Here is a 24,880-nt window from a genome sequence, read left to right as displayed (position 1 = left end):
TTGTTTCATAGTTTCAGAATGTGTTAGTAACAATCAATAGACAGCGAATGCCTCTTTCTTTAGCCTTTGGATCACTTCAAATTGTTTGAAAAGTTTTGTGCAAAAACGAGCTTTATTTAATAGAGTGTCTACTAAAAGCTTTGTGGTCATAATGCATGATTTAAGTATGTCTGCCGCTCTACAGCTCTCTTTAAAGCTGTTTGAAGAGGCCTGAAAGAACGTGACCATCATGGCCACAATTTAATCAATAATGGGAAATACGCCAGGTTGGGGGCATCACAAATGTCCTTTTGGGGTAACTTTCTGAAGCTTTTACCAGCCCGAGATCCCCTCATTCATAACAGATACCAACCTCTCAAAACTGATTAATTTGTGTTTGATTGATATACCTCATTTAATGTGCAATCAAGAACAAAATGCACACTCGGCATCTGAAAACCTGTGTAAAGGACGCAGGAGATTAAACAAGCTACAACTACCTACTGACCCACATCTGCGTGGATATGCTTTGTAAATTTGTAAATAAACAACCTGTGCATCTGATCAGCCAGGAAATTGCATTAGTGCACATTAAAAGGAGCATGCAGAGGGTCACAGCCTGTGTGTGTGTGTGTGTGTGGGGGGGGGGGGGGGGGGGGGACTACCTGCCTGTGTTATGTGGAGGAGAGAACTGTGGGAGGCTGCTGTTGCATTTGAATGTGTGCCAGAGAAATACCTCCTCTGTGTCCTTCACCGCCTCATTTCACTTTGTGCAAAACAGCATCACTCCCTCTTTCCCTCCCTCCCTCCCTCCCTCCCTCCCTCCCTCTCTCCCCCCCTCTCTCGCTCTTCACTTTCTGAGTGACACCTGATACAGCAGGAATGAGCGTTGGAGCACTTGACATCGCCGCTACTGTATGCGCGCGCGCGCTAAAAGTCCAATCGTCCCATTTGCTCATCTGAATGACCTTAATTTTCACGGTTGCCTGCCGTCTCTGCCCGTATTGACCAGACATTTTAGATTCAAGGAACTGAGCCCAGATGAATCACAAACAGTGGATATGAGCCGCCGTCTGTCACTGCAGAGGTGCAGAGTGAAGAGCTTTGCGCACCCAGTGAGACACAGACAGTTCAAGGGTAATGAAGACAGATTTGTTTGTGAAAACCGACACAGAAATTTTAAAGGATGAGGGAAAACGTCGAAGAGAATCTCAGCCCTGGTGGGTGACAGGCCGGAGACAGTGATTCAGACAGTGGATGGTGGGAGATAAGGCATCGATCAAACACCTCTCTTCCCCTTTAAATATAGATTTTTTTTTGTGAAAATGTGAAGGAAGGTAATTTACTTGCCAACCACTCCCTTTAGATCGCTGCGTGCAAATCAATCACCGGTGCAGAGATATCATCACTTACAGTAAAGTGGAACTATCGGCCTTCACTTTAATCCCAAAGAGCCAGCTGCCAGTTATTATGACAACACTTAATGAGGAGGGCCAGAATTAAGCTTTGCCTTTAAAATTGACATGAGATCTTCAACATTCATGTTCTTTTTTTAAACAAGTATAATTGTCTTTCTAAAAAAGAGTTCTTTGTCACAAATTGCTCAGAAAACAAAAACACAATCGAAAGTTAAATCAATTACTTTTGCCCTCGTTACCAGTAGGTTCAAGTTCAGGAGCCTTTCTGGGCAGTTTGTCTCCCTTGGAGGGTACGCGTCTCCTCCTGCACTCCAGAAATATGCGTTTCAGCTCAAGAGACGAGTCCTCCATAGTGAACCTCTGTGATGTACTGGTGACCTGTCGACTCAGTCGGCTCCAGTTTAGCTCCCCGCGGCCCGAAATTAGACGAAGGAAAGTAAAGAGTGGGGGTCAGTTTTATCATACTGACATTTTGATTAATTATTAAATAAAATGGCAGGACAGATAGAGGAGACAGGACGGACGTACTAAAATGAAATGATTCCTTTTCTATCTTTACCATTTTGAACAACCAATGCAAAGCATTCCTCTCGTCAAAGATTTTTGTTTTAATAGAACTTGCTGGAGTCCCTGTTTCTCTGTTATTTACGGACATGGGAATACCATAAGTCTACAAATTACCCAAGTGTGTTGTACAGTAGTTGTTGTATATCAGATGAAAGGAGTCCCAGGCCGACTCCATTATGTGCTATAAATTCTAGTACTGACATAAGTAATATTCTTGAGCTGTGCACCAAGAAAAACCCTCTCCAATTACTGTGCCTAGCAAGCCCGAGATAGAACAATCCCGTAGTCGCACAGAAGGAAAGTATGTTAAACATGTGGTCATAAACAGACTAATAATGATCCTGAATGAAATTTAATGAAGGAAATGTAACTTGTCGGTGTGAACAAAAACATTTTTACAGCCTTCGTCCACGGAAGCGGTTTCCCACACACTAGCTAACCTGTGAAGGTGTGATCGAATGCACCAAACTCAATCAGTCAAATCAAAACTACAGTGTGGAACGAATGCATTCAAAGCGAAATATAGCCTGACTTTGACCTGTTTCACCAGAAAGCTGACATGTTTCGGTCGCGCTAACTTGAAATGGGATCACCTTGGGAGGGTGAAAGTGCAAGCACTTGAAAGGTCTGAAAGCAACTGGTGTGTATGTGCTGCGTTACTGAGTGGAAGAGTTGTGGAAATCAAAGTATTTCCAGAGAGTAAAATAGTTTCTGTTTAGTTTTTATCAACCGTGACAGATCGGAAAAACTGAATTCAACAGATGTTTCTATCATAGCAGAACAGTTTTAAGAAACTCCAAAATGGAGTAAAATTCAATTGAGCAAATCACTAAAAGTGTATAACATATTTATTGAAAATCTTTTTTCACAATTACACTCTCAGGGCAGAACATACACTAAATTATTCCTGTATCAATATTCGCAGTGGTGGACTTCTTCTCTTATAACATCAGTCCATTTTTAATTCAATTTTCTCTCTTGCAATCTCAGTTGAAGTGTCAATTAGTCCATTAAAAACATCTTGTTTCACCTTATGATTGTTTTTCTTGCCATTAATAGTACTTTAACAAAAAGTGTCCTGAGTCCTATTCCACAGGTAAAATGTCTTGCATGTTTTAAGGATTATTTTTTCTTAAATCTTAGCATATCTTATCGTAGTATCCTGCAGTATTGACATACGTAGGTCAGTCAAATAGTTTCGATGATATAACTGTAGAATTGTTCAAAATGTTAATTCAACATTTAATTGTTGAATGTGGAATTGGTCAGTTTGTCAGCGCTTTCATTGTCTGGCAGCTCTTCAGTGTTACTGCTCAGGATACAAATCTGTGTCTACGGTTGAACGGTCATGCTGTGGAAACCCTGTGGGCCACGGTAATGACTAGTTTAAACATCTGTCTCTGTCATTCACACACATTATCCTGTGCAGGGTTGCAACAGTCGATCGCAGCTAACATAGGACATACACAAAAGACAATCCAGGGGAACATGCAAACTCCTGGACATGAACGATGATATCAGTTGCACTTGTCAAATTCTATCAGCCAACTGGATTTGGAGAATAAGGGTTAAGATTGCACCCTGGCAACTGTGCCTCTTTACTTCTGGTACATGATCCAGTTCCTAATAATTAATAAATTGTTGGTTTTTACCAGGAAAAGCAGGAATTTAGTCCACTTGAGACCATTTTGACCAGGTATCGCTTGAAATGACCACTTCCTGTGTGTCCCTGTGTTATATAGACTCTGTGACTATTTGGCCCTCTAATGAGGATGAACGTTTTTAGGTTCTTGGAATAATCAAAGTTTATAGAAAAGTACTCATGGGGCCACCATGATGCACTCGCTCCTTCCAAAATGTTGGATTTATTTCAAATCTGATCATATTTTATATATATATATTGTTGAGGCTGGCAGATGTGCACTACAAATAATGTGTTCTTATTTGTTATGTAAACATGTAAATATTATAGCGCAAGATAAAATACTTGGTTAAAAGGTAGTGGATGACATTTCTGTCGCTTTTTTATTTTTAATCGCTTAATTAAAAAAAAAAAAAAAAAAAAAAGAATCTTATTTCATAATCCTCCAAGCAGAGAGAGAGAGAGAGAGAGAGAGAGAGAGCGAGAGCGAGAAAGAGAGAGAGGAGTCAGGTGAGGGTTCAATGCCCGTCCTCTCCTCTCCGAGGCGCAGTCATCTCGCGTTTGTTGGAGGAGGAAGTGCAGTTTGCGGTAACACCGAATTGAAAGTACGCCATAAATATGGCGCCAAAAGAGTTTTCAAGCTGATGATAAGAGCTGATTTCTCACTGTGTTGTCTTTTTTTTTTTTCCCTTCCGTGGGGGTGGGAGGGGAGAGGTTGCAAGACAAGACCCGCCTGTGCAGTTGGTGCGGAGCGGCGTGCACGCAGCGGCGGAGAGGAAGCGAAGCAAGTGAAGACGAGGAGAGCACAGCGCTTATGTTTTATTTGTGAAGGAGGGACGTTGCGAAACTGGTTCGTAATCTTTTTCTGACTCATCGTTTGGAAATAAGGCACCTCTTTCTTTTCTCTTTTGTTTTTCTTTTTTTTTTTTTCAAGCCTCCTTCTCTTTCTGCTCCGTCCTCTTCTTCCCGTTGCGCCTTGCCTGCTGGCACTGGAGAGGAAAACAGTCGGATTTTGACACCACGTTTGGGCTGCCTTTTTTTTTTTTTTTTTTTTTTTTTTTTTGCAAAATGCGACATGCTTTCCTGTGAGCTCTGCGTGGTGCGCACCGCGCAGTTTGGCACACCGTGAGCTGCGAGCAAGGACCTGCACCGGCACCGCTTGTGTTTGTGTTTGTGACTGACCTGCGAGAGGCTGTATCTCCCAGCCTGCCTACCTGCCCACCTTTTTAATACATTTTTTTTTGGATTTCCTTTATTGCAGGATTTTGTTTAAATATTTTTTTTGGGGGGGATCGCTCTTTGCGGAGCTGACGCGCTGTCAGGGCGCACCGTGCGGGGAGGGGAAGGCAGGAGGAAAGGGACGGTCCTGTCACCCAGCGTGGACGCCAGGCTGCCGGGGGCACTGAAGTGGGCACAGTCGTTATAAACCCGACTCATGCCCGGCTCTCGATGATTTCCTAAATCTCTGGGTATCACACCCGCCGTCCACGACTGAGGACGTCTCTGTACCCGAAGCTGACTGCGATCAAGGTAAAAAGATTTTTACTCCGATGTGCATAAATGTTAGGAAAACAAAGTATGAGTCCACTTTGCAGCTGGTGCTGTTTGCCAGCAGGGCAAGCGGCACTGTGCGCACTTTTTTGCAGGGGGCTTGTCAGTCACAGTCAGCGGGCAGCTTCTAGCCTGAGCGGTGCATGTGGGTCGAGGAGGAGGAGGAGGAGGAGGAGGAGGAGGAGGAGGGGATGTGTTTGTCGTGTTTCACTAATTTAAAGCACAAATAACCCCTCGTTGAAATCTGTGCTTGTGCGCAAGCGGAAAAACAGAAAGAAAACTTGGAACATGTTGTGCTGCAGAAACGTTAACGTGAACGAGCCCCCGGAGGGAATCAAGTGTGCGCGCTGGTAGTTGGAGAGTGTCCAAGTGCGCGTTATTTTTGCGCGTAATTGCAACAAATAGTCACATTCCTCGCCACGCTGCTACAAATGAGAGTGTTTTGTTATTTTTACAAAAACAAAAAAAGGAAAAAAATCCTGGCTTTCTGGACAGCTTGAGCCCTCAGACGCTCGTTGGATGAGAGGAGGTGAAGTTTGTGTGGAGGAGCAGGAGGTCTGTGTGCAGGGTGGTGGCACAAAGCGTTCATGGTCCCTGGGGATTTTGCAGGTTGCTTCATTCCTCAGATAGATAAATAAATAAATAAATAAATAAATAAATAGGGCAAGGAGAAGCGGTGCTGCTTTTAGGAAGGCTGAGCACGCATGCACAGATACACGCATCAAGGAATTAGAGCAACTCCTCTCTGCCTCCTCCCCCTCCTCCTCCTCCTCCTCCTCCTCCTCCTGCTGCTGCTTCGTGCTGTGCAAGTCTAGCTGGCTGTAGAAGAGGGGGGAGTGGCTGTTGTTTACCTCCTCAAAGTCAGAGCTCTATCTGTACTGGCCAAGTTGCACACAAGTGAGGCATCCTTAACTGGAATTAAACAACAACAACAAAAAAAAGGTTGACATGTGGATGCAGACGGTGATGCTTTGAGTCACATGTCAGCAGGATTAATGGAGGTGCAAGTGGGGCATTTGCCTCCTGTGTGTGTGTGTGGGTTTTTTTTTTTTTTTTGTTTTTTTCAGCCATGCATTGTGGCCACCTGCCCTTCCTAATTGCATGGAGAACCTCTGAAGAATATTATGTCTGCCTGTTAGTGCCGATCATTAATGGATGGAGCAATTTATCTGTTTTCTGAGCTTAAGATGGCACACATGAGGCTCAAGTGACTCCAGCCTTGAATCAATTAAGCTGAAATCGTCTGGGGACTTGTTAAATGTTCCCAGTTGTGACAGAAGCCCCTTCACCCTATATGCACACACACTCTTTTCCACACACATTATCATCACCACGCACGCCAGCATGTGCCTCTCAATCACAACGTACGCACATTGAAGTACAGATGCACGTAGCGCTCTCTTCAAGCGGTCTCCGTCACACAAACGCGCACACACACAGCCCTCCTCCCGCTGGGTATGAAACCGGAGATGAGTCATGGTGTGTGGGGGCATAACAACTCTCGCTCTATTCCTCTATCCCCCCCTCTCAGTCTTTCGTATCATCCATGATGCACTGCTGTCTTGTTTTCACTCATGCTCTCCCTCTCTTCCTCTCTCCTCCCACTTTTGGTCTCTCCCCCTCTCTCGCCTAGAGACAGTGGTTGTTTACAAAGCAAGTGAACAGGGTTGAGTGATGTTTTCATTTTGCACCCATTTTTTTGATGACAGCCCTCAAGCCAATCATCCATAGTTTACTTCCCCCTTCCATATCCATTTCTCCAATTCTTCCTCTCCTTTTGCTCCGGCCATCAAGGTTGCTTTCACTCTCCAGCTTTATATCTATCTACACATCTCATCTTCCTAATCATCTCTTGATGATTGCACACTGCTCTCTTTTGTCACATGACTTCATAGCTCAGTTGGGAGGAATGCGTCAACCCTCTCTGTTCAGTACGGTCATGTGAAACTCGAGCACGCAACCTTTTGAAGCCTCATGTGTTCATACGCACACGTGTGTGGACGCAGGGGGGTGTGTGTACGTCTGTATCTGTGTCTGCTGCATTAAGCGCTGAGCTCTGATTGGCTGAAAAAGGGGGTAAGGACCCCCACGTGGTGTGTTGTATCGCATTAGCAACTACGTAGTGAGGACGACGAGGAAGAGGAGGAGGAGGAGGAGGAGGAGGAGGAGGAGGAGGAGGGATGTTGTACATGAATGGACCGTTGACGTCACGGAAAGCGTACCTTCAATCCTTCCCACTCGCACACATTTTCACACACTTTGATAAAGAAGGTTTCAGGGCAGCGTGCGTGATTAGGTAATGTGTGTCATATAAGAGGGATGGGAACGAACTGAGAGCAGAGGGGTTTATGGGGGTTTGTGTTGAGCTGCCTGCAGGCGTGTTGGCTAGCTGTCGTGTAACCAGCTCTCTGCTGCAAACTGCTCACTAACTAACCATTCTGCATGCTAGTTACAAAGATAACACTAATGGTGTTTACTGAGTGGATGTGCCCCTTGTGTGTTGTGCTACTTTATGTCTTTACAATGCAGTTAAATAGAACCTCCAATCTGGATGTTGATGTTCAGTGTTTTTCTTGTCTTAAAGAATGTAAACTGATAGAATAAACAAAAAGTTCGGTAAATACGCAAATATTTTCTCAGTGCTTGAGGATTATCTAAAAGAGGGTCACAAAATGTACATGAACTGAGCAGGAATTTCTGCAAAAAAATTTGTTGTGCAAGACTTTAAAAGTACTTTTCAGACATCTGTTTTTCCTATCGAAGCAAGTAATTTGCCCCATAAGTGAATATTTATTCAAAAGACATACACAACAGCAAAATGGAGAAAACAACAATACTTCAGTGTAAAAATCAGCAGAATAACTGCTGGAGCAAGTAGTCCTCCTGGCAAACATTCCAAACGTGCGCTCATTTAGGTCTGTTTTGCTCTCGTGGTGAAGTGTCAGGATCCTCAGGGAGCTCATAGTCCCGATGATTTAGTGGAGGACGCGGCTGCAGAGTCCAGCCGGAGCAAACAGAACAGTCACAACATGTCAAGAAGTCCTCGATAGCCCCTAATAATCCACTTAGCTGCTTGCCGCTCATGCATTGCCCAGATGGACTTGTGTTATAGCGAGTTTGTCGGGGTCAACTTTTAGCTTTCAGTCATGAATGGATATGTATGGGCTTGTCTGCCCTCTGCCTCTTTAACACATCTGCTTTTGGACTGCAGCTTTGGATGCAGGTGACTGGAAGGTCACTGTAACCTCTTCTGGATGCCCGTATTGATGTGGATGGATGATCTTTCAGTGCACATAGAAAATTGTGTCCGTATTCATGTGTTGTCTGGTTATGAACACATTTTACAGATGGCACACTCACAATCTACAAATATTTAGCTGGCGAGCTGCAGGGTAGTGTAGTGCTTAGACCAAAACAACAAGTGCAAGTTTGGGTGGGGGTTGGCTGTCTGTGTGGAGTTTGCATGTTCTGTGCCTGCATGACTTTTTGCCTCTCATAGTCAACAATTCTGCATTTGAGGTTAACCGTTTTTTTTCTGATGTGCCAGTGGCTGAAAAACTGCATATTCCATCTTCTCGCATGATTTCAATGATAAATTGATTATGCCCCCTGCATGCGCACTAGAAACCAATACCGTGGCCCAGTTAAATGACTCGTTCAAGCTGCAACTGTAGATCATCTGGGCTGCACATATTATGTTGGTCTTGCTGGTGCCTCCTGCACCTTGTATTCACCCAATTTCAACTAGTATATGAGTATATCACAACCCCGATGTGGACAAAGCGGCTTAGAAAATGCATGGATGGATGAATTGTTGCGTGGATTCCATATTTCTGTGGAAAGATCTCTTTTCTGTTGTCATGCTGTCAAACACTCATAAATGTCAGTTTGTGGTAATTATGTCTTGTGCAGGTCTTACAAATCTTGCAACATGAGAACTGTGTTTTGTCGTGGCTTGCTCTCACTGGACGACCCTGCTGTGGCTTGGAAGCTCATTAGCGACTTCTCCAGTGTGCATGTGTGCACATGTTAACCTGCTGTTCAGTGGGCAGGAGATGACGTCAGACTTCTACTGAAGAGGAAGTGTTTTATAATTTTTTTTTTTTTTCTTTTTTGTCCACACGTCGATGTGACTCAGCCTTGTTAGGGAAGGATAATTGCAAACGCTGCACACCTGCACACATGACTGGTGAGGAGGAAAATGCAGCGCATATTTCATGGCAATATTATCTGCAGGAATAATTGGAATGTGCTTCATAACTGTTTGGCCTGCAAAACCTGTCCCTTGCTGACTGAATGAGAGCAGTGGATGTTCTGGCGCAGCAGATGGCTTTTCAGATAAAATTAATGATCTGTTTTTTCGTCGTCGCTTGCAGTGAAGTCTGTTGGTACTACAGAGTGAGACAGTGACATCATTAGGGAGCGCAAGTCACAAAGCTCATGTTTAATAGTCTTTATTCCTTTTCTTTGTGTGTTTTCATTTTCTTTGAGATGGAACTATAACCATCACGGGATGCTTTAGGGCTTTTTACATTGTATACACTTACTGTGTGATATTATAGTCAATATCAGTTGACAAATGGAATAAATTGTTGACATTTAATGACGTAATGCTGTTTTGAAAAAGCATATTTCTAAGTCTCCATCAACCGATTGTGTTCTAGACAGGCAGATATCTCTTTTCTGTGAGTCACTTCAGATTACTCACCTTTAGTTAGAGCCTTTGATAGTGCCTTTGGATGTTAGTTTGGTAGCTTTCTAGCCAAATTAAATCATTATTTGTGGCTTTGTTTGCGGTAATATATTGAGACAGCTGGGAACTGCTGTGATGAGTCAGAAACCTGGAAGCAGCCATCTCCACTCAGAAGATGTGGGGATCTTGGCATCACGTCTTTCTCTCTGGTGACCTCATGCAATTCCCAGCAATTCTCTGCAAGCATCAGCATCTACCTGTGCAGCCATAATAAGTTGCAGTGTCTTTAACCTTTTTAAAAAGAATGACTTGGCAAAAATGATAAGATAATGGGAAGAGAGAAACATCGCCGACATGCACTCCAGGAGCGGATCGCTACAATACTCTGCTCCAGAGCCTTCGGGTCCTGAGACTGCACAGTCCGGCAATGCAACTTGTTACTGGGTGGTGCAGCAGCTTTCCTCCCCTGGGTCCCTACAGCAGGTACTCAATGACAGTCGAGTGAGCTGGCTGCCGTTCAGCTTATTATCATCGCATACTTACTCAAGAAGGCGGTGTAGTGAAGTGCCTCACTCAAGGACACAACCCAGTGAATTCACCCTCTGACATACTGCTTTGGGCTCCCAGAATTCCATTCATGGATGAGAATTTCTGTTGTGGTCAGTGATGTCAGACTTCACCACATGTGACCCATCAAACAAAACAGTATTATTGGTGGAAAATAATATATATATATATATTTTTTTTAATAGACATTCGTGTATGTATATATATATATACACACACACACACACACACACACACACTTCTTTCCCGGTACATAAAGTTAAAATTCAACCAGTGGTAACATTTACCGAATCCCTTCTCTCATAGTGTTGAACTGTTCTTTCTCCGCCTGTTTGCTGCCTCCTACTCTTGCTTCCATTAAAAAAAAAAATAATAATAATAAAAAAAAAAAGCAAGCATCTGAAAGAGTGTCAGCACATTGATGGACAGGCTGACAGATGCTGCCTGAGCTCTTGATGGGATGAGTTTCAGGAGTGTGTGCTTTGTGTGTTTGGTGTGTGTGTCTGTGTGTGTGTGTGTGTGTGGAGACAGAGAGCGAGTAAACATCAGACAGAAACAGTATGCCCGGCCTTATTTAGCTTTTTTGAACATCCGGCGATCCAACGGGAAATTAGATAGTTAAGTACTACGCCATCCTGATATATATTTTTGATGTAATATTTATCAATCCATTAATTTCCTTTGGTAGTTTATTCAACTGAGGGTTGCGTGGCAATGGAGCCAATTCAAGCCTGCCATGCTATAAGGCAGCTTGCACCATGGACAGGGAAATACTCACATTCACTCTTATGGGCAAGTTAGAGTCACCTTGAATGTAGGAGAAACCTGTACTATTAGGTGAAACACTCAGATTCTATATAGAAGGGTCAAATCTGTCCATTCTCACTCAGACACTCCCTATCTGCTATATTTAAAATATATTTCTCTTAATTGGAATTTAGCATTGAGAATATTTTGAAATCTCAAAATAAGTTTAAGAAACCCGGAGAGATAAACTTGGAGAAAAGGTGCTGGAAATATTTACTTTCTATTACACATGTTTTAATATAGAAGAAGCATTGAAATAGAATATGTACCACTAAAGATGAGGATGTGTGGAGAGGACATGGTTGAAGGGAAGTACTGAGAGAAAGGTAGGAAACAAGGTGTGTCTTGGACTTTCACACTTCTAAGAGTCACGAGGAGTGAAGGGCAGTGTGCTCCCCCTCCCCACTCCCCCTCTTTTTCATCCCTCTGCTCTCCTCCAGCAGATAATGAACTCCTGATGGCAACAGGGACGGGAGCTATGGATCAGTCCTCTGCCTCTCTCTGTGTTTCTCCCTCCCTCCTCCCACCTGTCCTCCCCCCTTTCTTTCGCTCTGTTTCTCTCCTCCTGAGTTCTGGCACGGCCCCAGCCTCCCTGGCTCCGACTCACCTCCCTCATTGTTTGTCAGCAGATTTCAGGAGATGGAGCAAGAGGCTTAGTTAGAAAATTATTTGGACCTCAGCCTCTTTCTTCTATTTTTCTGTTTACTCATTTCTTCTCTCTCTCTCTCTCTCTCTCTCTCTCTCTCTCTCTCTCTCTCTCCCTCCAATCTTTTCTGTTTTCCGCTCGCTCATTCCTGCCCTCATAATGTAGCAGCGGCAGCAGGAACAGTGGCAGCATCAATAAATATTGTGTTAATGTTCTGGTGGCTGGAGCCAGCAAGGTGATAAAGGAAATCTATTTGATTTCTGTGGCTTGTTTCTTTGGCCCAACGCCTCTCTGCCCGGTGTGTATTTTTGTGTGTACTTATGGTGTCGCAGCATACATTATATGTGTGCAAGGACATCATTCTTTTGTTTCGTAGTCTTTATTTTTTATTCATAACATCACTACACTGCTTTCATATCTTCACTCGTCCTCTGGACTTTTTACTTCCTCCTATGTTTCCTCAATTTCTGCTGCGGATGCTGACACTTATTTACGGACATAATCCCAATTTCTTATGGTCGGCATAATGATCAAACACTCATAATATTGGGACTCAGCTACGGCATGGTAATGTTAATTTCTCTATCAAACAAGTGAGCTACTTTAGTCCATCGTATGTACGAAGCAAACCAGTTTGTACAAAGAGTGGTTTGAAAGCCTCCTGGTGAATACTTTATGATCCATCAGGAGGAGATAATAGCACTCATTCCTGGATTCCCAGGGTTTCATCGAGAAAAGTAGTTAAAAACGTGGCTACTTTCTCACCTCTGCACAATTAGAAAATCACAGCATGATGTAGCTGTGCTTTTCTGAATTCCGTTTGGCAAGAAACGGAAATGGCAAATTATTTTAGTGATTATTGATGCCTGAAGTTATTCTAATAATTATGCTTTGCTTCAATCAATGGCTTTATGTTCGTACCTGCCATCAGTGACCGCTGTCGGATAAAGTAGTCACTTGGGAAAAACAAAAGACTTATTTTTTAATCGCTGATATTCCAGACCTCCTTTGCAATCAAAAGAAAAAAAAAAAAAAAAGTTCAGCCCACCATGTATCATCCAAATGTATGGGCGATTGATCAATTTTAAAAAAACAACAGGGAAATGGCATTGTGTGTCTTATTGGTTTGAATTAACAGGAAAAAACTGCATTCAGGGGAGCATGGGGTGGGTGGGTGGGTGGGTGGATGCACAGCATCTCATTAAGGTGCCCCAAACCTAATCAAAAAGTTTACGTGCTTAAGCCAAACCAATTAGTGACCTTTGACAACTTGCATTCCACAATGTACATTTATTTTTCTGGAAATTAGCATGCAATCTCAGGAGGACCACTATAAGACTGTGCATGTCCAAAGAGTGCGGCTTATTTCTTACCACCATGGTACATGATGCTCAAACTGGTCTTTACTGGTGAAATTATGGAATGTCATTTTGAGCCAATGATGTCCTGCCTTTACATAAAGCATCTGACTTTCACACATTACTGAATAAAACAGTTCTTTAGGATTTTGCTGTTTACTGGATGCTTAAAATGTTTGACCTACATATAGCTTGTTTGCTTATTTCCTGCATCCGTCCTTCATTTGCGCGTAATTGGCTAAAAACGTGAGACAGTTTTTTTTTCATTCGGAAAAACAAACCGTTGATATTTCAAAGATGATGCATTTAGATTTGCTGTGAAGCTAAAAACACTTTTCAGTAAGATGCTAATCGCCAACGCGCATCCAAAAATCTTATCACCTGAAGTGGGTGAAGTTACTTTGGGAATTAGTTCCACTATCTTCCTTAAGAATCAGCGGATGTTTCCAGGATTGTTAACGCACCTCATTTAAGCCGCGCGGCAGCCAGCGAGGGTCATTTATTACTTGTTTCTCTGTTGTTTTACTCTTCGCTTCAGGAAGCTTTTGCTCCCCCGAGTGCAATACGAAAATAACTAATTCACTTTGCGGAGACCACAGTCTTCAGTGTTTGACATCGCCAGCGAACTTCCTTCTATCTAACGGTTCCCCACGGAGCATTCAGCGGGGGGTGGGGAGGACAACAGGGGAGAGGGCTGATGGGAATGGTGATGGTGATATCAGCATCAGAGAGTGACTCATGACTGCTCTTAAGTGGCTGTGAGCCTTCCAGTCAGTCAGGAGGTGTGTGTGTGTGTGCGTGTGTGTGTGCTTGTAAGTTAAGCACAGATCCTGTATATGCAGTGTTAGTCTCACTGTGTCAATAAAATCGAGTTGATCTTTTCACATTGAGGGATTATTCAATCAAGATTTACTCTACTTTTCAATATCTCAAATCACAACTTCCTTTACAGACACGACATTCCAGAGTCACCAATTAACCTTATGTTGTCATTTTTGGACTGTGGGAGGAAGTTGGACTCGACACAGGCTCGAACCTTGCACATTCTCGGGAGGAGGTGAGGGTGATAACTGTTCCCTAGAAAACCCTGAAGTGGTGTTAAGAAAGAGAAAACCTCAGACAAAGCACGGCAACAAGAGTCCCTTTTCCAAAAACAGATTGGCAGTGGATAAAAACAATGCCTCTTATAAAAGAACGAGCTGAAGGGTTTAAAACAAAGTGGGTGGCTGCGCTCCAGGACTGCACTGCTAACGACTTCCTTTGGTTCAGAAAATGCACATTATCCCGTGTCACCGTTTGCGCGGATGGCAGTTTTCCTTCCTCAATCTTGGAGAAGGTACTTAGTGACAGCTGAGTGGGCCAGGTGCCCTCCATCGCTCCATCTGTCTTCTATACCTGCTTCCTCCTGTCAATCACAGGGCTTAACCAGGTAGATTGACACTCCCACACACTTTCAAATCCACAGCCAATTTAAAGTCACCCGTTCACCTAAAATACATGGTTTTTATTTTTGAATTGTTTTTTTTATTTGGGAGTGTGGGAGGAAGTTAAAGCACTCAATAAAGCCAAAAGATGTAATCTATACTGAAAGGGAATGTAATGGATTTATAGCATATGAGGATGCAAGTTCCATTTATGACTAGTTAAATTGTGGAAGGAGTGAGATTTCATTAGGGAGACAAAACTGAAGCCCAATTTCTTGTGTTGTGTACTATGCAGAAACAGAGAGTTAGAGAGGCAAGGACAATATGAAGACACGGGAGACAGAAACAATAGGACGGAAACCTCATTCTGTCATTGTCTGGGCATAATGTGCCGGGTTGCTTTATTGAGTTTAGGTCACCAAAGCGAATGAAGCGTGAGCTACTTCACTCCCCCTCGTAGACAGCTGTATTGATTAAAGTCGAAGCATATCTGTTCTGTTCGACATGTGAGATGAACGGCTGAAAAATGCGCCTGAAGCGGCTCACGACGTGTTGACAAGCTGTGACAGTCGACAGCCATGCTATCAGGTCACACACACATATCACACACACACACACACACACACACACACACACACACACACACACACACACACACACACACACACACACACACACACACACACACACACACACACACACACACACACACACACACACACACACACACACACACACACACGTAGCTGAACTTAAAGCTATTTGCTCAGCATTCTGCATTTACCCGATTGGATACGGCAGTACTGGACGCAATAACTCTCGACTCTAATGACGACACTCGCACAAGTAGGATTTGCTGAGATTGTTGGTTTTTAGTTTTTTTTTTTTTTGTTTGAGGTCAAATCCACAACTTCAGGCTGCTTTTGGCAGTAAAAGAAAAATCAGAGAATGTCCAAAGGCCTACACTGTGTGTAGAGCATTTTAATGACTGTGTAATTGTTGAAATAAAACATGCTGATGAGGACCAAAGTGCCGGGCTGACTGACGGGCTGAAATTGCAAACCTTCAACACGAACCGGCAGCAAATCCTCTTGATGGAAGCGGTCAAACCTGCAAGTGTTTGGCATTTCCACTTGATACATAGCTTGCATGATCAATCAACTGATCATTTACTGGCAACTTACTGTTGATTGACCTATCACTCATTTGGCTACTCGCATAATTACAAGTTAATGCACACTTGAGCTGAAAATAAACTTGTCTGATGGACTGAAGGAGAGCAGCTTCAAGTTACTTCCTCCTGCATGAAGAAGGGATGGGCTGCGAAACCACATATCTGTTTGTCTGTTTGTATTTAGAAAGCAAGCTAGAAGTATAGAAAACCTCTTCAATCACAAGGCGACAGGAAACAAAAGGGCAAAATTCTGGAGATTATTGGTGAAAATTGAAAGCTTGTTTTGCACGTATGAGAGCTCTATTCGAAATGTGTCCCAAAACTGAAGCGCTTCATCTGAACAAACCTCCCCCCCCCAAAAAAAAAATGAAGTCTTCATCTAAAAATGTCAGGGCGTTAAAAGATGGAGCCCTGCCTCTTTTATCCATACACTGAGAGTGTGAGAGAGAGAGAGAGAGAGAAAGTATGTGTGTGTGTGTGTACACCTTTCATGTTGGGATGTGTGTAGGGTGCTCTCTTTTTTCTTGCACACCTGTTTGCGTGGCCCTGATGAGGATGTTTGATGTGTGTGATGTGTGTCAAATGTGTTTTTTCTTTTTTCTCTCACTTGCAAGTGCATGCATCTTTACTCTGTGTGTGCGTGTGTGCGTGCGTGTGTGTGTGTGTGTGCGTGTGTGCGTGTGTGCATGTTTGATGTTGAGGTAAATACTTGATACCCAGCTTCACACGTTCATACACACATAACCTGACATTTTGATTCTTTCAGCTCATTCATAAGAGTTGCCCTATTTCTCTACCCCCCCTCCTTCCCCTCTCCCCTCTCCCTCCTTTTTTCATACTGAATGTCTCTTTCTTGCTCTGCGTCTGTCTTTTCTCTCTCTGGTCCCTCAACCTCACTTAATAAATCTTTGCGATTCTTTTCTTTTGTTGCTCTCTCTCTTCCTCTCTATACCTGTCAAGAGTTGTCGGCGTAAACTGCTTTCTTTTGCCTCGTGTGTCTCTAGTGACTGTCCAAAAATAGGTGTGTGTGTGTGTCCTCTGGCTGGTGTTGTCTTGCTTGTACACATGGCATTACCACTGCACAGGCAAAGTGGTGTCACACACACACACACACACACACACACACACACACACACACACACACACACACACACACACACACACACACACACACACACACACACACACACACACACACACACACACACACACACACACACACACACACACACACACACACACACACACACACACACCATTCATTGATTCCTGCCGACCACATCCCATCATGCCTGTTATTTTTCACCAAGAGGAAATGTTTAGTGCTCTCGCCTCACAGCAAGAAAGTCGTGGGTTCAAATATGGCCTTTCTGCATGTTCTCCCTGTGTGTGTGTGTGTGTGTGTGTGGGGGGGGGGGGGGGGGTTCCTCCAGGTACTCTGGTTTCCTCCCACATTCCCAAAAACATGCACTTGGGGTACCTGAGCCAGACCCCCGGGGCCCCCCCAGCTCCCCTTGAGCGCTGCTCTGTGTGGCTGCTACTGATGGGTCATTCAGCATGAATTTCCCCTCGGGGATTAATACAGTGCTTTAAAAATATAAAGGACAGAGGTAGAGATATGCAAGTATGGACAATATATGGCCACAATCATTTCCTTATTTTTTATTTTATTTTTTTTCATTGATAGGTGATTAACTTTGGTCTGATTTGAATCTATACATACAAACACAATATGCCTACCATACAAACCACACACACATGTTTACATGTTATTGAACACATTTAATACCAAATAACTCCTGCTGAACAAAAAGGGGACGTTTGAATTCAGCAACTGTTCAATCCTCCTCTTAAAATATCAACCAATAACTTACAATATTGGGATGTCTGATTTGAACAAACTCATTCCTCAGCTGATTTTTAGGATTCTAACATGGCCACTCTAAAACAGACTTTTGTTGGTATTCTCCTGGCATTGCCCCACCGTTCATTCAACTTTTATTGAGCCTTACCCACCCGAACATGATCCTGTAGGTGAATGGTTTCCCGGGCTGATCCAGGGTGTCAAGGCAGCCTCCTGACATGATGCTGCCTCCACTATACTTCAGTACTTCACTGTGGGAACAAAGGTCTCATGCTGGTATAAGGTTCCTGTTTTAGGCCATTTGTGGAGCTGCCAGACCTTCCAAACAGTCTCGTCGTACTCTTGTCAGTTATCAAACTATTTATCCATATTTATTTATTTATCTTTACTTGAAAACATATGGGTCCAATGACGTTGCCAAAAGTGATCAAATTAGATCAGGTGACAACAGAAAAAAAATGAAAATTACATATTTTGAAAACGAAACATAAAAGAAGCTGCAACTTAAAAGTTATTGAATTTTTTTTTCTTAATCCAAAGATAAGGGTATTTCTCCTTACATTCGAGTACTACATAACTATGCTTTAAGTTTCGTTGCTTTTACTGTGATGTCAGTTCCTTGTATTTTATGCATTGTATGTATTGTATTTGGCAAATATGAAAACCTCTGCCTGTTTCATTGAGTCTATATAATTTAATAGGAGAAGGATTCTGTTGCTTTTACAGAAACACTGAAGTTTTAATGGCTGTTTTTAACAAAGAAATTAAATATTCTTCTTATTTGTCTTGGGCTAATGGACTAAGTGCCTTTTGTTTGTTTGTACTTTTGATTTAAATGCAGATCAGTTCATTTTTTGACAGATTCTTCAAGAAACCCATCATTTTTCAAAAGGTTTACACGCTTGAGCTTGGCATGTTGCGGAGTACCTGCATAAAAATAACAAATTAGGAAAAGATAACACACAGTTAGGAACTCCACTGTTTTCCGGTTTGGTTGTTGCCAAAGGCTTTTAAGAGTTTTTTTTTTTTTTTTAAATTCTTGTTCCCCAGGCGTCAGGTCTTACCCTGTTTAATCAAACCCCCAACACACCCCATTAGGATCATCGAAGGAAGAAAGCAGCACACGTGTTCACACAAACAAACACACATTATCTGCGCTAATACATCTCTGCGCGCACACACACACACACACACACACACACACACACACACACACACACACACACACACACACACACACACACACACACACACACACACACACACACACACACACACACACACACACACACACACACACACACACACACAGGCAGAGCACTGCCTCAGAGAGATGGCTTGTTATGAAGCAATTTATATGCAAGGATTCTTTATCAAACTGACTGACCTCTGGCACCTCGAGGAGTGCTGAGCACCGGCCAACTGTGTGTGTGTGTGTGTGTGAGCTGATTGGCAAACGGCTCCACTACCAGAGATTGTTGTTGCGATCGCTTGCATCCTTTTTTTTTTTTTTTTTTTTGTTTTTTGTATGCGAGCACCTTCATGGTCTGAACTATTGAAATCCCTTTTATCTGCTTGGCCGATTTTCTTTTCTTTAATAAAAACAACAAACGCATTTGGCAGACTCTCGTTTTTGATGTGTGTGTCCAGATGTTCCAGCAGTCACTTAGTGTCTATTTATTGTTGATGGTTCTGTCTGCTTCTTCTGATGAGCCAGCCCGCCTACTCCTCTCGAGAGACGACCGTGTGTGTGTGTGTGTGTGTGTGTGTGTGTGTGTGTGTGTGTGTGTGTGTGTGTGTGTGTGTGTGTGTGTGTGTGTGTGTGTGTGTGTGTGTGTGTGTGTGTGTGTGTGTGTGTGTGTGTGTGTGTGTGTGTGTGTGTGTGTGTGTGTGTGTGTGTGTGTGTGTGCGCTGCCCGATGGGCTCCTGCATCTCCAGTCTCTCAATAATAGATCGCCATCATGGTAACTGTTGTTGTTCTGACCTTAAGTGCTGCAAAGTGCTAAAAAAGACACTATCCCACACCAGTGTTTCTGCTGAAGTAAATGCACCGTCATGTACGGGGGCCAACTGAGGGGGAAAAGACAAGCCAAGCAATGGAGTGACATACTTGCAGACAGACAAACAGATGGCAGGCAAATGGGGAGATGGGCATAAAGGCAAAGAGTCAAACAGTCGGAGAGACAGAAAGACAGATGGCAAGCTTACAGGGAGACAGACGGGTGGACAGAATGACAAACGGGACGCAGCCAGTCAGACCGGTTTGGAAGCTAAAAGACTGGGAGACAATGTCCAGCGAACATCCTCTGTCGTTTTATTCACAGCCGATCAAACTGATTATTTTAATAATATGTGACGGGTTTGTGCCATGATGTTGGTTTTGCTGCACACTTGATTGGGATGAAAGATTAAATTCAACCTCAGTTTAGCTCTGACAACATTGTCTTGAGACTTTATTATTCAATCAACAGGCAATTATGCTAGAATATTCCCAAAGTTACATTTGTCAAAGCTGACAAGCGTTTATTTATTTCAGAATATCTTCCAAAGGAATCTATCACATTTGTTGTCTTATTTATATTTCAATTGCACTTGTCATTTAAAAATGCAGACGTAATATCAAATAATAACTCCTTGTCCAATAAAGCTCAGCTTCATACTATTTGGCATGCTGGTGTCGAAATCCTCGATTTGTCGAGCCTTTGTGAATAATAAGAGGATGGTCTTTGGATTTTTGGGGTTAATCAAAGTGTTTCAGACAGAAGATGAACTGGGGTGGTGTAGTGGTTTGCCATAGTATCTCACAGCCAGAAGGTCTCCAGTTTAAATCTGGGCTTGGTGGCCTTACCGTGGAGAATTTGCATGTTCCCTCTGTGCGTGTATGGACTTTTCTCCAGGTAAACGTCTCTTAGTCTATAAGCACGATTTTGAGGCAAATTCTTGATTTTTAAATGTGCGTGAATAAGAGGCGAGCGAGTGGATAGATAAAAGATGAACCGACGGGCTGATTATTGGTTAAGTCGTTGTGAACTGTGAATAATTTACTTTCCTGGATTTTAAGAACATAAAAAATGCTGCCAAAAACGATCAAGCTTCAGAACAAAGAGACTCAATTTTACAGGGCATTTAAAGAACTGGACAGCACAGTCCCACTCACATTTGGACTGACAGACAGATTTGACTCTCTGAATGCAGTACTTTTCTGCACATTTACTCTTGCCTGAGGTGGACCTTGTTTTGCTGTCAAGATGTTCTCAAACAAAGAGAGCTTCTAATCATACTTTGTTTTCATTTTCATCTGCAGTGACATCTACTTACCTTATCATGGAAGCAGATCCCGCTTTAGCAGTGCTGCTGATTCTGCTGACATGAGGAATCTGTCTCTTACGCCACCATATAATGTGATCCTGGGTGTTTCTAATGGAACTGCAGAATGCATAAACGAGGCATTGGATTTCCTAACGCACAACTTGGGTGGCTTCTGTCTCTTAGTCTGTGCATGCATCAGAGGAGATAAATTATCTAAGATAAGTGAATGCTTTAAACAGGTTTTCTGCAAAATGGTTGAATAGTTAGTTTACAAAGTGTCACAAAGCTGAATCCAACATGGTGTTTTTTCATCATTTTTATTTGAATTAAAAAAAAATAAAAAGATCTTTTCACAATATAAGCCTCTAAATATTGGGAAAACTCATAGTTTTGTCATTGCAACTCAAATATTAGGACTCTCCTTTTGCATCTTTTGTACTTGCGAACAGTGCAAAGGAGCTTAGGCACACATACAGTATGAATATGTATGGAAGCTAATAATTCCATGAAAAAAAAAACTGTGCCTTCACTGTGCTTATTAATTATTTGTGCACTTGTGTAAAAGCACATTTACTCCGTGAGGGGAAAAGCTAAGCTTTTTGCTCAGCCCGCTTTGCAGTGAACTTAAAGGACTTAACATCTTTTCATTAAATCGCAGCTTTATGCACTTTATATGGAGTCGGTATTTTCCTGACCCGCTTACATTAGAAACCAACAGGAAGAAGAAACACCTGCGTGTGAGAAAGCTGCTATAAACTCGCTGTGTGTGTGTGTGTGTGTGTGTGTGTGTGCGAGCGCGTTGAGACCGAGTCATGTATGACGCAAACGCAATTAATCATCCAGCAGGAAGCGCTCCTCTCACCTGGCGTTGTCTCCCAACAAACACATTTAGTTTCCGCGCTTCAATCTCACCCTACTTTATCAGCGCACGTGTGTGTTATAGAGAACCGGTGAAATAGCTGACGTGTCATTTTCTATTCTCCCACCTGCAGTTTTGGTGTCCGTATCACTGTTTTCTCTGGCCCAAACTGTTGCTTATTTCAGAGACCCCCCCCAAAAACATTCCGTCAGACATAGTGCTCTCGGCAGTGTCATAGTCAGCCAATTAATTAGCTCCCCAGGTGACTTAGCTCTCCCAGCATGCATTAGTCAACCCTTCTCACTGTAAATGTTTTGGGCTGACACAAAACTGTGCAGAGAAAATGTGGCTTACACCAGCTGATACTATTCAAACAGGAGCCGTAGGTGGCTTCCCAAAACCCAGCACAATGTATTAAGCCGGGTGTTTCTAGGTTTCTGTTTCGCTTGGTCGTCGCTTTTGTATTGCAATTTGTCAAGCCTCTTGGATTGTGTTGTGCTCACTGATGACTGGGGATGGTTTTATTTTGGCCGTGGACAGGCGACAATATTAATTAGCTCTGATTAACACTGGTTAGTGAAGGAAGTTATCCAAATAATTGAATTACACTACTTTTCGTAAGAACCGTGATTTATAATCAATTAACTGAGACAGAATGAGATTGGCTTTGGTGGGTCATCTTCCATTCCGCTTCGATTCCCCGTCAGCAAGAGGCTGAACCTCAGTTTGGTGTCAGTGGTGTCCCACAGCAGCCGTCACCTTTGGCGTATATGGGTGTTTGATCATGTAAAAAGCATTCAGTTTGATAAATTAAGAAAATATGTTATATCCACTCATTCATCTTTCATAAAACTTTCACCAACACGGCATCACAGGCCATTGGTGCTGATAAAAGAAGGGTAGATTACTGGGCAGCACGCACGCACGCACGCACGCACGCACGCACGCACGCCAATGGCGTTGAACATGTAGTTCTCTGGTGATGGTTCAGTGCTTCTCTTTGGGCAATCATCTTTGAAACAATCTCATAATTTTCCATGTTTTTTTTTTTTTTTTTGTTCTTTCAGTTGGCGTGTGTATGTATTAAAACCTCAAAATTGTGCGGTTGCCGTCCTCTGCCGCTGGCTGATGTGAGTTTGCATCATGAAAAGGAGGCCACAGTAGAGTCATGCAGGCCTTTACTGCTTGGCCACAGGGCAGTGGACCGCATGCTGGCTGTTACAGTGTGCTGCAGTGGGAATGTTTGAATGTGCCCGCTTGTTAGCTCATGTGCGTCCTCATGTCCTTTATGTCTTTGTGCTTGACTCTCTCTTTTTTTTCACACCCACCACCAGCATGCTCACAATAGACAGACTCTCCGACCACGTGGCATCATTCACATCACTGAGTGTTTTCACAGAGAACAGGGCAACATGTCCTCAGACAGACTTTACGCTCACACTCCATGTTGGTCCTATTAAATCTGCTTATCAGAAAAAGGAAAAACAGAATTTGTTGAAACTTGTTTCTCTCCTTAAAGACACAGAGTTCAGATCTACGCCATTAGCTTATTATTTGAATTAATGAGCTCATTAGCAAAGCCAGCTCTGTTTAATAAAGCATAGTAATTACAGCAGGATGTAGAGAGCTTAGGGTTCAAGTGTGTGTGTGTGTGTGTGTGTGTGTGTGTGTGTGTGTGTGTGTGTGTGTGTGTGTGTGTGTGTGTGTGTGTGTGTGTGTGTGTGTGTGTGTGTGTGTGTGTGTGTGTGTGTGTGTGTGTGTGTGTGTGTGTGTGTGTGTGTGTGTGTGTGTGTGTGTGTGTGTGTGTGTGTGTGTGTGTGTGTGTGTGTGTGTGTGCCTATTTTCCAAATTGTGGTTATAAACTCTTGTGAGCGTTTGTTGAAATGCAATTTGTATTTATGTGTGTGTGGAAGTGATAGTCCTCTGTTTGCTCCTTTAACTCTTCTTCCCTCTGTCTTTCTCTGGGCTGTTTGCCTTTGTCAGTGATCTATAGTCTACCTGTCTGGATACATTTCTCCAATCTAACTTGGATCTTTCTGTCTGACTCCATCTTTTGGGATATATCTCTGTCTTTCCTTTGACTGACAGTCCCTGTGTTTCCTTCTGTTTTGATCTTGAATTTACTGAGTCCTCATCCCTTTTCCAAAATGCTTTTCCCTCCTTTATGTCTCGGCTCGAGCAATTATTTATATGATAGAAGTGTTCAGCTGCTCCACAATCACTTCATTTCATGATATGGTTGGATTGGGTTCTGTTTGATGGTTGTCTCTTTCTCGTGCAACATGGTTTCATTGATTTTGACAGCTGTTTGCCTCCAGCTATTGTCCTGCTTCAACTCTGACAAAGTGCGGGTTCAGGCAATGCTGCTGCAGGGTGGCTGTGTAATGCAACAGAAAACAACAGTTTGACAACACACACACACAATGCTGCACTGTTGTACAGCAGTGCTTGGCATCACTCTTTGATTTGGGCTTCAACTACTTCTACTAATCTTCGTGATATTTCGATACTCTTTTAAAAAATATTCGATCTCTAAAAGACTTCCCATCAACAGTCTAAGATCCTCCAGGCAAACATGTTCAGTTCGCGATAGCCTACAACAGATAGAAACAATAAAGACAACATCAAAAGAGTTTCAATCAGTGTTTTTTTTTTCTTAGGAATTAACTTATCTCGGTAGATTATATAGATTATATTCCATATGGTTGTTGAGGTTGCATGTTTTCGCTGAGCATGCAGGACCCCCCCCCCCATAAATATTCCAGTTTTCTCTCACAGTCAAAGATGATGCATTTGAGGTCAATTGCTGACTCTAAATTATCTGTCTGATGGTGATAAAGCTGTATAGAATATTCATATTGTATCATATTATGTTCTTCATTGAAAGAACAACACATTGCAAATCAATGGCAGTGAAACAGAAAAATACAATGCGGTATAATGGAGAGGCAGATATATACGTATGTACTAATAGATCCCGCTCTGTATGAGCAAGAAGCTCAACATATGAAGAATCAGATTC

At 42.8% G+C, this 24,880-nt stretch overlaps 1 protein-coding gene across 2 annotated transcripts in view; it reads left to right on the top strand.

Moving 5' to 3' along the window:
- The first annotated feature begins 4,349 nt into the window (after window positions 1-4,349).
- Window positions 4,350-24,880, top strand: part of jade2 (jade family PHD finger 2) — a 182,979-nt gene continuing 162,448 nt past the window's right edge. The window contains exons 1-2 of one of the 2 annotated variants that reach the window (XM_080483928.1): window positions 4,350-4,456; window positions 4,868-5,136. The gene's annotated coding sequence lies outside the window, so the exon portion shown is untranslated. Of the gene's footprint in view, window positions 4,457-4,707; window positions 5,137-24,880 lie in introns of those variants that run through there. The other variant, XM_080483927.1, reaches the window with a different exon arrangement.

Source organism: Lipophrys pholis (genome assembly GCF_963383615.2).
Source record: "Lipophrys pholis genome assembly, chromosome: 16".
NCBI lineage: Eukaryota > Metazoa > Chordata > Actinopteri > Blenniiformes > Blenniidae > Lipophrys > Lipophrys pholis.
The sequence above is the reverse complement of the archived record's forward strand: the minus strand, read 5'-3'. Positions and strand labels throughout refer to the sequence as shown.